The sequence below is a fragment of the Lonchura striata genome, chromosome Z (assembly GCF_050655825.1).
Source record: "Lonchura striata isolate lonStrDom1 chromosome Z, ASM5065582v1, whole genome shotgun sequence".
Lineage (NCBI taxonomy): Eukaryota > Metazoa > Chordata > Aves > Passeriformes > Estrildidae > Lonchura > Lonchura striata.
Window position 1 is genome coordinate 82,395,447 of NC_140740.1, and position 20,486 is coordinate 82,415,932.

Here is a 20,486-nt window from a genome sequence, read left to right on the forward strand (position 1 = left end):
TAAGGATGAAGGTCAAAATGATGAAGATTTAGTTGACCTCCTGAATACAGGCCTGGGTCATGTCACCTGAGATTGCTGCAGTTTCCTATAAAGGTTCCCAAAATGCAGCAGTTCTTTATCAGAGACATCTGCTCCTCCTCCACTTAATTGATGACCATAAAGTAAAATAGAGAACAGTCGGCTTCTCCTGTTGTGCTTTCCCAGCAGTTACTTATTTTCCACATTTTTCTGTCTTCTATGAGTCCTGGTTTGAACACCAGTTTGTACACCAGTTCAAGTTCACAGCCTCTGGACCTCATTAGGTGCCTCACCTGATGAAAAGAGAAGTCCTTTGTTGGAGCACAGGCCTTCTTCTTCACACAGGTTAGCACTTCCTTCTCAGCTTCGTGTTCAGAAATCATAAATGATAAAGAAGGAAAGGATGATAAATCATCCTTCTTTCCTCCCTCTGAAAAAGTGTGCTCTCTGATGAAACATTTAGGTGGCCCTTTGCAGCTTTGGGATCCTTTTTCAGGTTGCACAGCAGATCAAGGTTCCACTGGTATTTCCCTGACTTAGTAGGTGTAGAGGCTCTTGCTCTTTCCCTGTCAGGCTCAGCTCAGTCCCCAGTCCTGTCAGACACGAGCAGTGCTGCCCTGCACAGCTGCATCCTTGCAGAGTGGCCATAGACGGGCACAGACTACCAAGAGCTGTTTCCATAGAGCCTGGGGCTCCTCCAGCATAACAACAGCCTCTCAGTTCTGCTTTGCCATGGGTCTTCATAGCAAGCAGGCAATCTTGCAATCTTTGCACTCAGACCAGCATCTCCTTCCCAGGCTGTGTCTGCTTTGACCTCCCAGGAGTGTGAAATCGCTGGTCCTGCAGGTCTTTAGAGCTGTCGGCAAGAGGGAAGAGGCCTCAAGAACTCTGGAAATATACCTACAAAAAGAGGTTTGCCATTTCCTTTGCATCAGCAGCTGGTGGATGTTTGCTTGATGTGACTGAATCATCACATAAAGCACCAGTCTGCAGCACAAAGGGATTTCTAAACCAGACCACTCAGCAGCAGCACATGGCTGTGCATGGGGCACTGGGGAACCTCAGCTCCAGTACTTCTGAGGCTCGTGTGCGATGCAGTGAGCACACCACCAGCAGCACCAGGGGAAAACCACCTTAAACATCTGCTTAAAAAAACCCACTAGAATTCTAAAAGCTTTAACAAGCTATGTGAATTGCTTGTCAGGTTTTAGAGCTCAGATGCTGTAGGATTTCTGAGTACTGCCCTGACAGGTAAAGGTTCTCACTTGTTGATTTCTCTGTCTCATGGGGAACAGTGAGTGTAAACTCCCAGGAGGTACCCAAGTAATGCTGCAGTGGCCTGGACCAAGCAACAAAAACTTCATGCAGTAACAATTAATAAACGATGATGAATACATTTGCAGTTTAAAAGAAAAGTAAAACAGAAGGGAGAAATATTCTCTGTTGAGTACTAAACAGCTAACAGTTGTGAGTCATTGGGTTTTTTTATTATCACAAAAATTCTTGCATTGTAATTGTAATACCTGGAATCAATAATAAGAAATTGGGTTATAAATAAACATTGCTGTGATATTAAATACATTATTGGCATAATGAAATAATTTACAATCCAGTAATCATACCTGTAACACTGGTTATTGGAAACTGTAATTTGAGAAAGTAAAATTGTGAATTGTAATTCAATACAGTGCTTGACAATTATTCTATTATGCATAAAGATAATAGGCATAACAATTGGCTTGTTTACCTGTGGCAGAAAGCCTACTAATTTTAATTTTGGATATTCCAATTGGCTGGTTTTTATAAAACAGTTAGTTAACTGTTCTTTCTTACCCTTGAAAAAATAAGGGTGATTCTACCAAAGACATGGGCTCCTTTGCATTTTTGTGCCACAGATCACAATATTGTCACTTAAACTTACCTCTTCATGTGACTATCTTCTGCTTGGCAAGTTTTATATATCTTAAGAAGAAGCTTTTATCTTATTTGTAGATTATTTTGCCCACATGATGTGGAGCACTTGTGCAGAAAATAGAAGTTTGTTCAGCTCCTGGCATGACCTTATCTCTTTAAAACGAATGTTGAGTTATCAAAATGACTCATTTTTAATGAATTTCATTTCTGTGGATTGCCTGATATTATAAGCTAGCAGAGATCCAGAAATTCAAAAACCAAAAGCAATACTTTTTAATGCCTCTGATGTTGAAATAAGCTGGTTATTGGTGTGTGGCTTCCAGAACAACATATTTTAGAACTAGGATTATTGTGCTCTTTTTTCTATCTAGTTTATATTTTTGCTTTGCTTTGGAAGATGAGGAACTACAAGACTTGTCATAGCTAAAATTTTAACTGCTTTTATCTGATTATTTTTTTTTTTGTCATTTTATGGTGTATCCCAGCATATCTCTGATATAAGTGTTTTGGGAGAGTGGAAGACAGAAGAAGACTGAAGAAGAATTAGGATATATTATTTTTCTCATGAAAAATAAACCTCACAGAAAAGAACCCCACAAGAAAACTGTGATTCTATTCTTTTTAATTTGTCCTCTAAAGCACTGTGTAATCCAATTGTTTTTCCACAGCAATCATCAGAAATTAATTATGTAACAATAAAGAGGAAATATTTTTTATGTTTTGTATGGAAAACAACCATCTGCTTAGGGCTTCTAAAATGAAATTAATAGTGCACATGTACAGTGTTCTTATTTTGATGACTCTTCCAATTAGGTGAATGAAAAATACATGTTTTTTTAATAAAAATTCTTTCTGTTACTGCTGTATAAAAGCTAGTCTCAGAATAGTGTGTTGACTTTTACCTCTATTAAAGAATTTATGAAATTTTTTCTCTTATTAAATAGGAAATTTCAGAAAAAATATTTTAGGTTTTTTTTGTCAAAGGAAAAAAAATTGTATTGTTTTTACTGATTGAAGTGATTAAAGCTTAAATATAATTTCTACAGACAAAGGTGATGACCTTGAGAAGTGATGTACTTCAATTTTTGAAATAGGTTGTTTAAACCAGCCTACTGGCACAGAAGTTTTCTAATCACCTTAAAAAAAAAAAATCCCCAAAACCACAAAAAAAAAAAAAAAATCAAAAATATTTTCCTGGAGGTACTTTACATGAGCATGGCATCCAGGCTTGGGGGACCAGGGAACAATGCAAGTCTGGATAAGTGTGCAACTGTTAATGTGCCCTTGGAACAGAGAATGATATTCAAGCAATGTGCTAGTCTCTTATTTTAGAAATGTGTATTTATATTTACAAAAATCTTACAAGAGGTTAAAAGAAGTGTTGGTGGGATGTTAGATCACTGAATCCATTTACCATATAGGGAGTCTGGGTTGTCTCTGGTTGCCAAACTTCAGCTTTTGAGCCATCAGTGGCAATTGCCTTAGAGACTGCCTAGTCAACAGCCAAATGTTTTTACATATCTGCTGGCCCTTGCAGACTCCCTGCCAGTTTATCAGGAGATAGACCTGATTTTCTTTTACAACACCTCAGTGATTTATATCCTGGAAGATTCTTGAATTTATTTGGTTGTAAGAGCAGTCCATTTTCTATTAAGACCTTATCCTTGATGCATCTGGTGACTGTCCAGGGCAGTCTGCTCCTGCATGTGCACAGAGAAGACTTGGAATTGTTATCCAAAATCATTCAGAATCTTCATCAATACCTTTATCTGTGCAAAACATGTCCTCACCAAAAAAAAAAAAAAAAAAAAAATCAACGAATAAACTACAGTTTATTGGCACCAGGGACAATTGACACTCCTTTATGAGTGTTTTCTCACCACCTCAACCTGTTTGTGCCCATTGGGTGTCCTCAGGGTTATGTTTGACTGTAGCTTCCACTAGCCGTGGTTGTTCCCTCTTCATTCCACAAATAGCAGCACTTTGAAATGTTTTATTTTTGGTACTTTAATAGGAAGAGCAATATAGTGAATGATGCACTAACTAATGAGGACATCTCTTAATTTGACAGACTAATGTGACACGTTTTTATTAAAATAATTGCATCCAAGCAATTTAATTCTAAGAAGGCAAGTAAATGGGCAAAGCATAAAGGCAGTGTAAACAAATGGCAGATACTTTACCTTTCTGCAATGATTTTAGGAGAGATTGCAACTTGATGCAAAGCAAAATAGCTGAGCCCAGTTTTACTATGCATGAATACTGCATAACTCATGTGTAACAGCTCTCCTATACAAAACTTGCAAAACAAAATCAGCTTCTGGATTTGAGATACAGGAAGGACTAGAAGTTGAATTTCAGAGCAGAGCCTGACATTGTATCTGGCAAGACCAGAGGAAGTGAATACATTTTTCATTTATGCTTGGATTATGTTTCATTTAACTTCACAGCTAGTTTACATAACCAACAATAAAAGACCTGATAGAAAATCATATGTCACCTGATAAACAAGAAAAAAGGTGAGCATGACTGGAGGGAGTAATAATCTATTGAGGGAATGTAGACATGTATGGAATGCAAGGTTTTAATGAAATCACAGGCTATGACAAAATCCATTCAGTCCAGGTATTGCCCCAAGAAATCAATTCTTTTTTGTCACAGGCTTGTGACACTTGGCATTATGCAAAGAGTTTTGATAAAAGGGATTAAGTTCAAACAGAAAAGCTTATCCTTCAATAAACTGTGGCTGCATTTCTGATGCTATTGTTGAGACTGACCTCGAAAGGCCTTGTCTGTCTCCTGAGTTGCCAGCTAATATTGCTTAAATTTGCAAGTGTACTTGTTATTCTATGGGTGCGGAAGGACAGACAAAGAGGTTGAAATTCGAGGCAATACAGACAGACTTTTAACATTGACCCTATAAAATTTGACTGAGGTATTAGCTAGCTGGTCAGGAATGGAAAAGTTTCCAAAATGACCCTCAGCTTCTAGCAAGTTATCTGATAACTCCTCAAAGTTCCTCATCCATCAGAAGGCTTGAAACATGAAATGCTTAGGGATACCATTCACAGTCCCTGAGAAACAGTAAACAGGATGGGGAAATCAAGCAGGCCTGTAGGAACAGTGATAGTTCAGGGTGTAATCACAGAATCATAGAACCATCGAATGGTTGGGGTTGGAGGCGACCTTAAATTTGACCTAGTTCTGGCTCCCCTGCCATGGTCAAGGACATCTTTCACTAAAACAGATTGCTCAGAGCCACAAATGAGCTGGCCTTCAACAAATCCAGGGATAGGCATCAACAGCTTCATAGGACAACCCGTGTCACTGCCTTACCACTCTCATAGTAAAGAATTTCTTCCTAATACCTAGTCTAAATCTGTCCTATGTCAGTTTTAAGCCACTGTCTTATCTTTAGGAGAAGTCCTTCTCCAGGTCTCTTGTAGCCCCTGTAAGTACTAGAAAGCTTGTCCTTAGGTCTTCCCTAACCCTTCTTTTTAATAACCTCATCCTGTCTTCATAGGACAGGAGCTCGAGCCCTCCTCTCACCTTTGTGACGCTGTTCTGGACTGCCTCCAACACATCCATGTCATTCTTACGTTGGGTACTCATCTTCAAGGCAGACAGGGACAGGACAGGACAGGACATGTCTGCCTACATGTTGATCTCACACTCAGACATTGCTGAGAATGGCAGAGCCCAGGCATGGGAATGGTCTTGCAGAGTAATGTTGTTACCAGGCATAGAAGGTTTTCTATAAAACAATAGACACTTTTTAGAGTTTGTTGGGTGGAGGAGCAGGCAACTTCTAAATGTTGAAAGAAACATAGGCAAGGGAGAAAACCAGCTTGGTTGAGCAGGGATCATCTGGAAATAAGGTGAGCAAGATGCCCAGTGGAAGCAAGGTCAGGTGCCATGGGAAGAAGACAGAGATACTTCTCACCACTCTAGGGAGAAAAAGTGCAGCCAAAGCTCACCTGGAGTTAAAGCTGACCAGAAATGTGGGGAACAATAAGAAGAGGTTTCTGAAACATATTAATGTAAAAAGGTGGTGTAGAAATATCATCAGCCTCTTACAGGCTGAGGATGGTCATGTCACAAACAGAGACATGGACAAGGCAGAAGTGTTTATGCATTCTTTGCCTCTGTCTTCAACACGGATCCAGGGGGCTTTTAGTTACTGAGCTGGAGGACCAAGACTCTGAGAATGATCAACAAAATCACAGCCCAATTAACCTTGAGATTGCACTGGCTCTGCTGCTTCAGCTGAATCCTTACAAATCTATAGGCCTTGATGAAATTTGTCCAAGAATCCTCAAAGAGCTGGCTGATATCATTGCAAAACCTGTCTTGTTGATATCTGGGGATCTGGAGAGGTCCTAGTTGACTGAAAGCTGTCAAATGTTTTCCCGACTTTCAAGAAGGACAAGAAGGATGACACTGGAAACTACATGCCTATCAGTCTCACTTCCATGCCTTGTAGATGGCACTACTACAGGAGAAGATTATTCTGGGAAGTATTGAAAACTACCTGGACAACACCATAGCCATCATCACAGCCAACATGTCCTCATGAGTGGAAAGTCCAGTTTTCCAACCTGATTTCCTGTTATGACAGGATAACCTGTTTAGTTGATCAAGGGAAACCAGTTAATGTGATCTTTTTTTATTTTATAAAGCTTTCAATATTGTCTCTCTCAGGATCCTTCTGAAAAAAAATGTGCAGCCCACAGATGGATAAACACATCATGTGGTGGGTGAGCAGCTGCTCATGGGTCAGGCACAAAGGGCAACAGTGAATGGGGTGACATCAGACTGGTGTGTCCTGTCACTATTGGGGTTCCACAGGGCTCCCTCCTTGGCCCACTTCTCTTGAACATCTTCACAAATGTGCTGGATGCAGGACTGGAAGGAATACTAAGCCAGGCTGATGACATTAAACTGAGATTAGCTATTGACTTCCTTGAGGGCAGGGAGGCCCTTCAGAGAGACCTTGACAAACTACAGGAAGTCACCAACCATATGAGGTTTAACAAGGATTCTGCATCTGGGATGGTGCAGCCCTGGATTTGTGTACAGACTGGGCAACAAGAGAGAGAGCAGCACTGTGGAAATGGACCTGGGGGTTCTGCCTGATGGCAAGCTGAATGTAAGCCAGCAGTGGCCTGGCAGCCAGGAGGGCCAGCTGTGTCCATGGGGCATCAGGGACAGCATCACCAGCCAGGCAAGGGAGGAGATTGTCCTGCTCTGCTCTGAGCTGGGGCAGCCTCACCTCGAGTGCTGAGGCCAGTTTTCACCATATTAAAATAACATGGAGCTGTTAGAGAGTGTCCAAATCTTCATGCTTTGCCATGAAGATGGTGAAGGGTCTGGAGGGGAAGCTGTGTGAGGAGTGGCTGAGGTGATTTGGTCTGTTCAGCCCGGAGGAGACTGAGGGGAAACCTCACTGAGGTCTTCACCATCCACACAAGCAAAACAGAGGAACAGGCACCAACCCCTTCACTCTTGTGACCAGTGACAGGACTCAAGGAAATGGCATGATGCCGAATCAGGGCAGATTTAGGCTGGATATCAAGAAAAGGTTTTTCACCCAGGGGGTGGTTGGGCACTGGAGTGTATTTCCCGAGAGAGTGGTCACAGCACCAAGCCTGACAGAGCTCAATAAACATTTGGAAAACACTTTCAGGTGCATTGTGTGATTCTTGGGGTGGCCAGGAGTTGGATGTGATGATCCTGATAATTTCCTTCCAACTCAGGATATTCTATGATTTTATAACTTGGAGGTCTGAGTTCAGAAATGCAGGTAAAGGTGCTAAGTTGGAATGGATTTTTTCTGCTGTTGAGATGTCAGGGTGAAGGAAAACCACACTGTATTTGCCAAAACAGAATATACACCATCCTGCAAATGGCTGAGAAAATGAACTGACCTATCTTTACCCAGATTATCAGTTTCTTGCAGCTATGTAGGCTCCAGGATGGATGGATGGATGGATCTCTCAGCAGAACAAAAATGAGTGTACATTCATTCACTTCCAATGTGTCACTCCTACTGAGACAGCATTTGTGGAGATCTGTTCCAGAAAATTTCACTGATTAAAAGGCCTACAAAGGATATATAGTTAACTTCTTATGACAGCAAGAGAAATTAGGAAGAACATGGCATAAAAGAAGAAATCAGTAAAAAAAAAGAAATATTTTTAATTAACATGCCATTCTTTATATGGAATCTATGTGCTGTGTAAGTGTGTCAAATATAGTGTATTCCTCTTCCAGTTCTTCTTGTGTTAGTTTGGATTCAATCTGATAATTCTTAATACATATTTTAAAATATTCAGATGGGATGATTTGCAAATCTAAAAGGATAATTACAGGCATGCTTTTTATTTCTTGGGGGATAATTTGTTATAGGTCTTATAAATTTCAGCTTGGCATGTGAGAATTTTTCAACAGTGGATAAAATGAAAAGGGGAATTCAGAAAATATTCCTTCTGCTTGAACAAATTGTGGTGATTTACTGGGATTAACTCATACAGTACAAATAGCCCAACCGTGTCCAAATGCAAGCACTTCTTCCTCTTCCTTGTTTCTTAGCAATTATTGTTTTAATCAGAACTCTTCATGATACCTACTGTTTGACAATGGAGTTCTTTCCTTTGTTGATCCCTACTCAGATGGTGTTTAAAGTGCCAAAAAGTTTTGAAGTTTAGCCCAAAAGCAGCTATAACCCATCAGGAAGTCTGCTTTACTCCAGTCTGCTTGCAAAGATTTGTGCAATACTTAAATCTGGAATCTTTGCAGAACAAGATGTTTGCCTTTGTTAACAAAATGGTAGCATATAGCACACCTGCCTTTTTCCCCTGTTTGTATCTTTTGCCATTGTGAAAAAAAGTAAATTGAAAACTTCATAGGTTCAGAACTGTGGAGGATAGGCTATCCTCAGAACTATTAGCCCAATAGAATAAATTTATTTATAAAGTATGCTTTTATGCTTTGACCTTGGAAAGATCATAATTCTGATAAAATATAAATGCTTTATGTACAGGATTATATATCAATGCTTTATATACAGGATTGGCTTCTGGACCTCATTGAAATGGATTAAGTGCCTAGTCTGTTTGTCTGTTTAAAAAAAACCCCATGCAACTGCTGTTTTCAGATGAAGACTAGCTTTCAGCAGATAACTAGGGCTACCAATAGCCTTTTGTTTCCTTTTTACTCTCATAGTCCAGCCAAAGCTGAATCAGTTTGCTCAATATTTAGTAATTAATGTAAAAAGAATTTTGGAATTTATTTGTTAAGAGGGTTATTTTCAGAACTGTCTATTCCCAAAGAATGTTCAAGGCCTTATGTTGCCTTAATATCTGCTTCTGTTCAAGGTCTGTTCTTTGATAACAGCAGGCTGGACTAGCACCTGAAAAAGTAAATCTGCTTTATTTAGTTACACTAGAGGATCAAAATTGCTGTGCACAGCTAAGGTCATGGCAGAATGAAGTAGCTGAGGGCAGGAATCTTCTTTTCATGTTCTTCCAGGTTCAGTAATCCTTGGATTATTTATTTTTCCTTTTCATGGGATAACTCTGAAGATAGCTAAATTTTAAGAAGTATTACTTAAGGCTTTGGACTCTAGAGCAGCGAACCACACCACCTCAGCCCCCATTATCTCCCCCACCTCCATCCAAAAAAAAAAAAAAAACAGAAGAAAAAGAAAAGCAAACACACAAGCAAATAAAAACATTTCCAAAAGATTCAGAAGCTTAATGATTTGAATTTTAGAGGGAAAAAAAAAAAAAGCACTTCACCCTCTAGAAACAAAAAAGAAAACAAAAATATTTTGAAATTAATGGTACTCAACTGTCTTTAAGAAAAAGGTACTTGAAACTCCAGTGCCAAATATCAGTGTGAAATAGATTTTTATAAATTTTTGTGGGAAAAATCAACAAAAATATCAACCAAAACTAAAACTAACCCCAAAAACTTTCTATAAACAGTTCTCATGCAAGAGACACTATTTTTCTATCTGCACCAGGGCATCATCACTTTGTGTCACCATGGATTCAAGGAAAAGTTTCCCTTCTATTAAGCCTCACAAAGCAGTGATAGTTGGAGTTGAACACTTCAGCTGGAGATGGAGTATTATGGCTCTCAGCAGCACTCTGTGCTGTTCTTTTTCATAAAAATTAATAAAACCAGGAGAAACACACAGTTTAGAGCAAGCCTAGAATTCTGAGGACAGCTTGCATCAAAGGCATCTTCCCTCTCCTACATACTCTCTTCAGACTCCATTTCAGAGCTGTTGTCAAGGGGAATTTAAGGGACATGGCCATGCTTCCCTCAGAATTGGGACAATGAATAAGTTGGTTTGCAGTTTGCTTATGCATTTCTCTCTTCTTACCCTTCCATTACAGACATGTGCTTTGTGCTGCATCACATCTTCTTTAATGCTTCACAAAAGGCAGCTACTTTAAACAATTTATTACAGCACAAATACTTGAGCAAAAGATTAAACTTTTAATCTTCAACATTAGGTTGATAGTAGTTTGGCTGAAATGTCAAACAAATTGCTCGAGTGTGTTTCCCAAGCTCTTAGATCTCCAGAAAATGAAGTCAAAAAACACTCTGAAGGCCAGAGTTGGCCACAAGGAGAGGTTAATATAATAGCAAAAAAAAAAAAAAAAAATCACATTTAAGCTTTTCTAAGGTAAAATATTCACACAGGATAGTAATTGGCTATTTTTTCTGCTTGACTACTCCTAGCAGATCTTTGCATAGCATTAGATTAACATGTTCTGTTTTTAGAGTAGTTTATTCACCACTGCATCTTACAGCCTTTTAGCAGTGAGTCAGTTATGTGGTGGCAAGTGAACATCAGATGAGCTCAGAGGAAGAACATAAAGTAAAACAGCCAGTTTTATTTCTTTTTTATAGTTGTCACTTATCTCACAGGAAAACCTTAAAGTTCTCTCTAAAAAGAAGAAACAGATGTGGAAGTTTTCAGTTCCATATTCCATTGACTAAGATACCATATCTCTATCTCTTTCCTTTCTCATCCAGCAACACAATTCAGGGTCATGTGCTGTGCAACTGACTAGATTTTTTTCCTAAGTCAAAATGGCCACAGGAAAACAAAGACTTAGAGTACAGTATCATTTAAATACATGACAAATTAAGACTTGTGGTTTTGGCAGATGCATAAACGAAAAAGGAAAGTCTAATTGAACGAATCCTTAATATTAAGTGGTACACTTCCAACTGAGTCAGTGAAAAGACATGAAAATCTTTCTTCTAGTGTCTCTGAATTCAGTTCAAAGTACTGAGACTTTCAGAAGCATGGCAATGGCATTTTTCTTGTAACTTTCTCCCTTCCTGCAGCATCCTTTACAATGTTTTTTGTCCTTATTTTGTACCATGGAGCAACAATGTGGTGAGTCAGTCATGTTTGCAAGCTGGGAGGACTTTCTGTGTTGGAGAAATCACTTCCTCTTACTCACTGCTATCCTATACATTCCTCCAGCTTCTTCTCCCCTTTCCCTCCATTCTGAAAGCAACACCATTCCCCTCCCATGAGTGCCTGTAATATTCCTAACTGACTCCCTTTTTGGGTATAGGAATATGTCATGCATGAGCCAGCCTAATGGACAGAAAAAACAATTTGAAAGGAGCTTCTTTGTAGGACTTGTTGACAAACCTGGTGAAAGTTTGAGTCAAAAACCCATAAAAACCCAAAGCCCCGACCTCCCCATCAAAAGGCAAAAAAGAACAGCAAAGGCACTAATTCCAGCCAACCAAAAAAAAGCTGTCACCCACAAAAAGAAAACATTACTCTAAATCTTCTTATGAGATCATGGCAAAAAGTACATCCAAGTTTAAAATTTTGATTTCCCTGGTAACATTAAACATTACAATTATAATTTTCTTAAAATGACAAAGAATTTTGTTTTCTGCATGTATAATAATAATAATAATAATAATAATAATAATAATAATAATAGTAGGTAAAGGACTGGATTATGTAAAGAGATATCATCACAGGTAGGAATACTTAATAAAATGGTGCAATATTTTTAAAAGTAAAGTAAAATAAAATAAAATAAAATAAAATAAAATAAAATAAAATAAAACATAAGTTGGAACATCTTTCCTTTGAGGAAAGGCTGAGGGAGCTGGGCCTTTTCAGAGTTGAGAAGAGATGACTGAGAAGGGACCTCATCAGTCTAGGGAGGGTGTCAGAGGGTGGATCCAGGCTCTTCTTTGTGGTGCCAAGTAAGAGGAGAAGAAACAATGGGCAGCAACTTATGCACAGGAAATTCCACCTGAGCACGAGGAAGAACTTTATTATGTGGGTCAGCAAGCACTGGAACAGATTGTCCAGAGAGGTTGTGGAGTCTCCCTTTCTGAAGGTATTCAAGAATCATCTGGACACAATCCCATGCCATGGGCTCTAAGACAACCTGTCACATCCTGTGAGTCAGTGATTCTGTGAAATAAAGGGTTCTTAGAGAGAGTGAACTGGTTGTTCTGAGAGCTGCAGAGACTTATGGAGGTTACAAGTCTCTAGAAAACTAGTGGATATTTTAGGTGCTTAGCATGGTGTTTGTAGCATGAAACATTTGGGTCCTCAATATTATGTCCTCTTTCAACAGACTGGTTTATTTATAAAATAAACAGAATGGATTGAAATAATAGGTAGAAAGAAACATGCAGTAAATAAATGGTTAATTTGTGAAGAGATGTTTGAGCACCATTTTTAATGAAAGCATATATTAATGATCAGGCTTAATTGCAAACAGCTACACAGCATTTTAATTGATTCCTTGGGTATGATTTTCAGAAGGACCTGACTGTGCTTTAGTTTTTTCACTTCAAAAATAGAGGCCTTATTAGAAGATCTTCTCAAACAGCCTTTTTTTTTTTTTCTGTTGTTATGCTGTTAGATTTTCCAGAAATCAGCTAAATTTCTTGCCTCATACATCTGTGTTCGAAGCAGCTCTGGTGTCATACCAGAGCACCTTACTTCTGTTTCACTTAGGTGGAGTTTGAAAGCTGACACTGTCAAAGCTGGCTGGTGTACAGCTACCAATTTGACACCAAACTACTCTGTGGTTCCAGATACGATGGGAAGATTTAGAGATGATTCCTGCCTTAACAGAACCATCCTGAGACACTAACATCCATCCCATTTTTTAAAGCTTTCAAAAAATAAAGGTGATAAATATATCAGAACTGAATACTTAAGTTTTGCAAGCTATTTTCTATGTGTTTCCCGAATATTTCTACTTTGGCAAACACAAAACCTTTAGAATCTGATCCTTAGAAACCACCACTATGCCTTCAGAGTCTTTGATGTCTTTCAATGGACTTCTCTTCATCAAGGCTTAAAATCATCTGAATTACTTTGCAAGTCCTAGGAGGGTAACTGCAAAGTAAATCTATGCTATCTACTCCAGTGTATAATAATTAAACTTTTCAAAAGGATACTTCTATACTGACGGAATAGGAAACTCATAGGACTGGGATGGAAGGAATAAGGAATCAATTCAGAATCAATTCTGTGTTTTGACCTTTCTGAAAGATTAATTTAGCCCTAAGTTACACTCTGTTTCCTGCCTGTTTTCTGGTTCTTATGTAACTCTAATCTTTTCCTCAGGAATTAACTTTCTTAATTTGAGGAACACTGAGTTAGTGCTTTGCTTTCCACAACAAGTTCAAGTTTATAATGCCAGCATTTTTCGTCCATTAATAGAACTCTAAAAGATGCATTTTTATTGCTCTTGTTATTATTATTAATTGCAAGAGCTCTTTACAAAAACACTCTAGTATCAGATACTCCTGAATTAGGGTAATAATTAAGAAGGAATATATTTATCATTTTGACAATACATGAAACTGAAGTACATACTCATCCACATGACTGACTTGACTCATCAAAATCAAAATACACCCTTTCTGTATGACTATCTTTAGCTCTCAACATGTGTTACTATAGAAATGGTATCCACACTCATCTCTTCTCCTTCGGCAATTTTAAATCCCTTTCATTCATGGATTATCATAAGCTTCCAAGGAAGGCTATGATACTAGCCTTTATCTCTAAAGGTTTGAAAATTCCAAGGCAGCTAGACTGTCTTTTACTTACTGCTATAGTAACTGACACTGACTTTTGTGTTTGTCTTGACTTTTTTCGGATCAAACATAACAATAGATACGGTTTATTAACACTATTAGCTCTTTCTTGAGTGTTCAGCAGCAAACTTATTTTCTTTCTTGGAAAGGTAGTGATGAACTACTTGGACACCTGCAGAATCTCATACGTATTTTTCCAAAAATAATCAGCTTATACAGTCCCCTTAGGAATTGCAGATAGCTTTCCCTGTGTAGCTTCTAAAGAGTGAGGTTGTAGCTTACATCAAAGTTCTTCCAGCTGTATTAAGCTAAAGAAAAATATCTTTCCAGTATACATTTATCATTGATAGTAATTTTAGGCTATCATAAGAACCAGTTTAAAAAGTGGAGCTGTGAGTAATATTAAACCAAGTGGAACTATTTTTCATTTAAGAAAAGATAAATTTTAAAAAACTGAATTTGTAGACTGCTGATTACCTAGCATCTTCAAATGAAATAGCACTGTAGTATTTGTTGAGTTTTAAGAAAATTTAATTTAATTTTCAGGCATTAAAAATCTCATTAAGCTTTAGTTATCATTGATAGCATAGCTCACATATTTAAAGGTGGAAGAGACTATTATGTGAAAATTGCATCTCCCTTGGAAAAAATCCTAAATCTGTGTGCTAATAAGCTAGACTGATAAAAAGACCAAAAAGAATACAGCATCTCAGAGAAGAGAACAATACATCCTCTGATTAGGCTTGGATTTGCAGCTACCCTGTGGAGTTTCCAATCAGAACATATTCAGGTTGTCCTTTATTTGTAATGTCATGGTTTGGAGCCCAAACCTAATTATTTTATTTTCTCCTTCTGTTATTTCATCATTTATTTTCTCCCCAGGATGATATGTCTAATATTCCTTAATAAATTCAGCAGAAGATGTGAGGGCAGACCTTTAGATGCTGTGATTTTATTGCCATCTTCTTCTTACTCATCATCAAGGAGCAGGCTTACTCTTATCTGACATTATACTTTTTGCAGCCAAAGACTACTTGATGTGACCTGACTTAGCTTAATTGTTGTAGTTGATGTATTTTTCAAGATTACACTGTAATTTAACAGTGTAGATTCTAGAAAATAGTATCTCTGGTGGAGACCATGTTTTGCCCATTTGTACCAAAGCAAATAAATATTTTATGCTATAAGTTGCTTAGGAAGCTTGGCTTTTTGAGTTTCTGAAGAAAAAATAATTGCTCGAATTTCCTACCAAAATGGAAATCCATTTCAGTGTATTTTTGAGCTGAAAAAGAGCATTTGGACATTATTATTAACATAAGCAACAAAATTTTATCACCTTGTAAAATCTGGTTCTTCCAAAGCATACCACTTCCCCAGGGCAGGTCACTGCAGTGTTCAGTTTAGTGATCCTTTTCTGTCCCAAGGCAGAATAGGTGAAATTAAAGGGCATGACTAATTAATGCATCAACTTCTACATATGGCAATATGTGCTTTGATTGTCTATTTTCTAGTTTTTGGGGTGGTTTTTTTTGTTTCGGTTTGGGTTTTTTTGTTTGTTTGGTTGGTTGGTTGGTTTTTTGTTTGGGTTTTTTTTTTTTTTTTTTTTTTTTTTGTGTTTTTTATGTTGGTCACTATTGTCCTTTCAAGCACACTAGCACTGCATATTTGAGGATCAGGAATATTTCAGAGTGAAGAGGACATCTCATAATATTTATTTGTCTGGTTCTTTTAGCTTTTTGTAATGTCATTTGAGGATGGTTAGAGTGTTTTATCTGAAGAGAGGTTCATTCCATGTCCATTTTTGGAGGTCTCAGGCTGATGCTAAGTGGTGTAATCTAAGCTGCAGGACAGGGAAAGAGCTGAAGTGTTTTCTGCACCCTCCCTTCAGACCTGAATATTTTATCTCTTGCGGACTGGATCTGGAAAAAGCTCAGATGCTGCAACTTAGATCATCATCAGTTCTCTTGATATGGTGTTTTCCTGAATCACAGATGCTTTTGAGAGAGAACTACTCATATTTACTTTGCCTTAAACCATGGAAGGTGATTTTGTTCCTCTTTTTATCATTTTCTTTCTATCCTGGTTATAAGAGAGAAAAAGAATACATTTAGAAAAAAGAAATTATATTGAGAATAGAAAGGACATTGGAATAGCAGAAAATGGGTGGGAGCATCAACAGAATGTGCAGTGTTACCAGATGTAGTCCAGGCAGAGTCTGATTTATTTTTTTTTTCCTCAGACGCACTATTTATAAAAAGAGAGAGAGGGACAAACCTGAATTTGGCAGATGCTGCAAAGAAGTAAGAAGGTACAAAAAAAGAGAGATTCAGCATCAGGAGCCACAGTTTTATCAGCTGATATAAGCTTCCCCAGTTAAGTTGTCTGTGACCAGGACTGGTATCTCAGCTGTAAATCACGCTAGAGCAGGAGCTACCATACCTCAGGATTATGGCTGGTTTATTCCCTCAGAAATGCACTTTTTTTTGGAAATCAAATTAAAGACTTGTCATGGCTTTGAAAAGAACGATTCATTAAAGTGCAGATGCTACATTTGCATGCAAATGTACGGTTTTATTTTAAAATCCAGTTCCAGTTTGTTGTGGGGTGTGTGAGTGTCGCCTGGGCTTGAGCTGTGAGGAACAGCAAGATGTGGCACAGGACTGGCCCAAAGTGTAGAGGCAGCAAGGTGGGAAGTGACCTCTTGAGGCTGACCATTCCAACACCCTGCTGGGAGTGGTCATCTTTAATTTAGGTCCAAGGCATTATTTATTCAAAGGCATTCTGCAACACAAGTACTACAGCTTCTGGCAAACCTTTGGAATTGGGGAAATAGATGAGAAACATAGAACAAGGCAAGTTTAAGTAAGATTTTAGACTACTCACACTCCTATGGAATCAATGGCTCAGCCGCCATTTGAATAATGAGCATTATTTTTGCAGATGGTTTTAGGGATAAAAAAAGTGGGACAGGAAATTGCATTCTCAGATGATTGAAACTCAGATGACTGAAACTCCACAAGAGAGAGAGAGAGTACTCAGGATTTTATAGGAGTTATGAGAAGAATCAGTAATTTACCCTTAAAGCTGAGTCAAGATGTGCATTGATGTCCAGTTCTCCAGTACTGAATGTTCATGTTAAACTTTCACCAGGTACATTTCATCACTTACTCCCTCCCACTTGGTCTCCTGCACAGGTAAATCTCTGTGCTGCTGTGCCCCAGGTTGAAATTCCCATGACTCAACCTGGTCAAGAGAAAATGTTTATTTCTAGAAGGTTTCTTCATCATGGTAACATTCTAGAAGTGCTGTGGTCCCTTTTTTATTGAAGGGGTCTGAAGTAGTAATTACACTTTAATTACATGTGAAGTTAATGCAGGTCAAAGACAAATCTCAGAGCTGTATTTTGATATGCTATCTGTATTAAAAGTGGAGCCTCTCCTTTCTGAATGTTAACAAATGAATGTTAACAAAGTCAACAGTATACACTTGTACACAGTCATCCGAAGTTTGAAGATTAAAATTGTTCCTGGTGGATTGATATGATTTTTGTTTAAGCCAGAAAGAAAGCTTGAAACTGCATTTACCCATAGTTTGACATGTATCTTTTATGGGCAGAAATGAAATGGGCAGAGGGTCTTGTAGGTGCTTTGCTTCTGAGAAATTGTTTTCTTAATGTTTGCTATCTGTGAGGCTAGGTGCTAAGCCTGTTCAAAGCCTTACTGAAGTAAATTATATTGAAATAATTTTGTTTAAAAATTTTATCAAGAACTTGATGGATGAAAAGTGATTTCCTGTCTGAATCAAGGAACAAGAATGACTGCTTCTATCCCTTTTTATCATCTGTGCTGGTCTTTAAAAAGTCCAGCTCCTAGAGTCCATTACTACAATCCTCTGCTTTTATTTCCTTCTTTTTTTCCAAAAATGACCCATCCATATGCTTTGGGAGAAAAGCTTGACAATACACATCTTAAGCTCAGCAATATCTATCTTAAACTCTCTGTGCTTAGGAAAACAAAACAAATAGATCCCACAGCACATGCCAGTGACTTCAGACACTGATCACTGTCCGTGTCAGACTGCCTCAATAACCCTGAGCCAAAGAAGCTGAAACTGTCCAAAAAGAGGGAAGTCTGAGTGCAAACTGCAGCACAGTGGCACAGCAACTTCTCAGAGTATAAGCAGGGCTGAAAACCACAGAAAGAACATTTCTCATAACTAAATAAGTATGTCTGAGTTATATTTTCATTTAGTGGGCTGATGGGGTGTTTTAAGGAAAGGACTTGACACAAAACAGAACCTCCCTATGCTCCACTTCCCCATGGATTTAAAAGGATCCTGCTGCTATTTTTTCATCCTTGTTTTACACCTCTTTGTGCTGTTTCTGGCATTTTTTTCACTGTTCATCTATTTTCCATGCTTTTCTCTGCTTTTTCAAATTCTCAGTGAGATGCTTTCAGTTTTATCTTCTGTTGCAGATCCTGCTATGTAGGTGTCTTCTTCTCAAGTTCTCCTGTTTATAAATCAGTTCCAATGACTTCAAAAAAGGTTGAGGGGAGAAGCAAAGTTTACCTATTAACTGATACTAAACCTTGGTAAAGGTTTCTTGTGTCACATTTCTGCTTAGTTTCAGGAAGCCTAATGTGGCTCTGCAAGGCTTCTCTTTGCAGAAGTTGCTCTCAGGTGCATTAACCCCTGCTTCTCTTTGCAGAACTGGTGCATTAAGCCCTGTTTGTACCTTGCCATGTGCAAATTAAAACAGTGTAATAACTGAATGCAAGATAGCAGGGGCACAGATACCTTTACAAAGCACTCCTTGCCCATTTCTATGTTGGTCTCACACAGTCTGTCCCAAAACTTCACATGTCCTCCCTTGTAACAAGATTCCTCAGCACAGCTGGGGGATGACTGAAAAGGAAAAACAAAAAGTAAACAGATGGGTATTTCTGGAGAAAACCAAACCAAACCAAAGAAAATGAGACTAAATACAAGAAAACACACAAAAACCTGCCAATAACAACTAAGCCGAGGTACTGCTTATTCCTGTGAGAACCTTGCACAAATAGATACAAAGAACCAGTTAAAAATTATTGTGCACAACAGAACAAACAGTAAGTGAAAACCGTTTTTCATTAGTATAGTCAAAATTTGTGTTTGTAGAACAAAAAGAAGATTTTAAAAAATAACATCATAATCTTATTTGGAAAGTGACTATGGCAAAAATTAATTGATTCTTTCTTCTCAAGGTAAAACCTATGTTCTGTAAGGGTTCATACTATATTTTCAATTAAAAAAATAATAATAACAATAATGATAGCAACCATAAAATTATGATAATCCTTTTAAAAACAGCTTAACAAAGCTTCTTTCCATCATTCTTAGGCTTCTGACATGTTGGATGTTCAGGTTAAATTTGATATTACTCAGACTAGCAGAAGTGTATAAAAGTTTTCTTTACTAATGCATAATGTTTTTGGACAGTATATCTGGATTTTTACTTTATCGTTGGCAAAACAATTTAAAACAGATATATTAAAACAGATTATTTCACTCAGCTGCTAAGGGATCTGCCCTCAGATCTGTTCTGAATGGTGATTGCTGGGAAGGATGAGGAATGTACAGCAGCAAATGTATGCATGCTGATGGGGTCTCTCCAAGTAGCCTTTTACATTTGCTACCAGAGGACACAAAATACAGGACTACACAGTTGCTGTGATTCAAAATGCATTTTCCATATTACATATTTACTTTGTTAATATGGTAAGGACAAAATTTTTATTTTGAGATCCTCAGATGAAATTATAGTCTCAGTGCAACTCTCACCACCAGATGGTAGTGTTAAAGATTTATTTGGTATGTAAATATTTCAGTCTTTCCAAAGATTTTGTGTTTTTTTGGTTTTTTTGTTTGTGTGTGTGTGTATATGTGTATTTTGCAGAATGCTTTTGCTTTGCTTAGGTGTAAATCACAGAAAGAACCAAAGGAACTTTTAAAAATTTACACTGTTGGGTTAAGAAACATTAGTAACTGGTATTGTAGAGGTACTCAACTGTATGAATTCTAATCCACAGCTGGGATGTACACCAGAGATAAACAAAACTTTACATGAAACTTCCATTCTCCATGTTTCCTACTTCCTCTCCTGTGCAGTGGGCAGAACTATGAGACTTGCTAGTAGGGCAGCAATAGGAATTTGGGAGGCTTTCCCTGCATGCTTTTACTTTGTATTTTTTTCAGATTGTATTTTGTGACCTCCTCTGCGCTCCTTGCAGAGCACCTGCAGTTGTGCTGCCTCTGCTGCTGTGTGGATGTGTCTTTAGTGAATGATCATAACATCAGTTTCAACTTGTATTCCTGAAGTTAAAATCTTTGCTCCTGCACAGAGAAGGGGCCACTTCTGCTAACAAAGACCCCTCAGTTATATGTTGATGCATATT

At 38.0% G+C, this 20,486-nt stretch overlaps 2 long non-coding RNA genes across 6 annotated transcripts in view; one reads left to right on the forward strand and one right to left on the reverse strand.

Moving 5' to 3' along the window:
- LOC146763910 (uncharacterized) overlaps nucleotides 1-20,486 on the forward strand; it is a 242,467-nt gene that overhangs the window by 60,307 nt on the left and 161,674 nt on the right. The gene's annotated exons all lie outside the window — the stretch shown is intronic.
- LOC146763911 (uncharacterized) overlaps nucleotides 1-20,486 on the reverse strand; it is a 73,822-nt gene that overhangs the window by 22,739 nt on the left and 30,597 nt on the right. Inside the window, exons 2-3 of one of the 5 annotated variants that reach the window (XR_014951712.1) lie at nucleotides 18,850-18,957; nucleotides 1-17,295 (exon numbers count right to left, since the gene is read on the reverse strand). The exon at nucleotides 1-17,295 is cut by the window's left edge and continues 22,739 nt beyond it. This is a non-coding gene — a long non-coding RNA (uncharacterized LOC146763911). Of the gene's footprint in view, nucleotides 18,958-20,486 lie in introns of all 5 variants that reach the window. The other 4 variants (XR_014951714.1, XR_014951713.1, XR_014951710.1 and 1 more) reach the window with 4 other exon arrangements.